The sequence below is a fragment of the Capricornis sumatraensis genome, chromosome 6, assembly GCF_032405125.1.
Source record: "Capricornis sumatraensis isolate serow.1 chromosome 6, serow.2, whole genome shotgun sequence".
Taxonomy (NCBI): Eukaryota; Metazoa; Chordata; class Mammalia; order Artiodactyla; family Bovidae; genus Capricornis; species Capricornis sumatraensis.
The window spans coordinates 60,567,687-60,568,814 of record NC_091074.1 but is presented as its reverse complement, the minus strand read 5'-3'; positions in this window follow the sequence as shown (position 1 = coordinate 60,568,814).

Sequence of the window (1,128 nt, the reverse complement as noted above, 5' to 3'; positions counted from 1 at the left end):
GTATTCAGTTTAGTTAATAAATGTCTAAAGCATTTTAAATATTCACTCTTTTTTTTTTTTTTTTTTTGGTCAACTAGGTGACTATGCTCCCCAGGGGACATCTAACAATGTCTGGAGATATTTTCAGTTGTTATAACTAGACAGAGGGGACCAGTGGCATCCAGTGGGTTGAGCCAGGAACACTGCTACACAGCTTACAATGCACAGGACAATCCCAACAGGAAATTATCTGGCCCAAAATGTCAGAAGTGCCATAGTGAAGGAACTCTGGTCTAAGCATACATGTATTTGCCACATATAGGCAACAAGGACATACGACAACCTTAAACCATGTCTCCTGTGTCAAAGCCAGTGTGTTTAAAAATACAGACAGACCCCAGGAGAAACACCAGATTTATAAGCACAGTCATTTGGGAACTCCCTTTTTAAGACAGGGAGTAAGGCAGCTGACAGCTTGAACTAGAACTATAAATAAACAGTAACACAATTCCTTGGTTGGCCCATAAAAAGACTACTTTTGTCGGTGCAGGTGACCTAATCTGCATATCACAGAAAACAGAAGTTGAGACTGAGAAGAGATCACTTTCAATACTATTAATTTGTTTCCTGCCATCTCATTTCAGAAAAATGTACAACATATATATCATAGGTCAGAATTGTTCATTCACTTGAGAATGTGATCACCAGGTGTAGCAGTTTATAAGAGATTTGAAAACACAATGAATAAACCAAATTTGATTTGATTTCTTGTTTTAAGAAAGAAAAAAAGCTAATATTTAAAATCACTTTTTACATATTTTTAAAAATAAAGTTTGTTCAATTATTGGGTAGGGAAGCTATGGTCACACTGGGCTAGAATTCCTGTACGATTAGAGGGAGAGAATGGCTGATACCTGCCCAGGTGTTGGCAGGTCACCTGGAACCAATTACAGTCCATTTAGCTCTCCCCATGAATTACCTATTTAGTTCCTGTAGATCTGTAGTGGTTTTTTTTTTTTTTCTGGCCAAACCAAGCAACATGTGGAGATCTTTGTTTCCATATCAGGGACTGAACCAGTGGCCCCTGCAATGGAAACTCACAGAGACATAACCACTGGACCACCAGGGAAGTCCCTAGATTTCATTTTG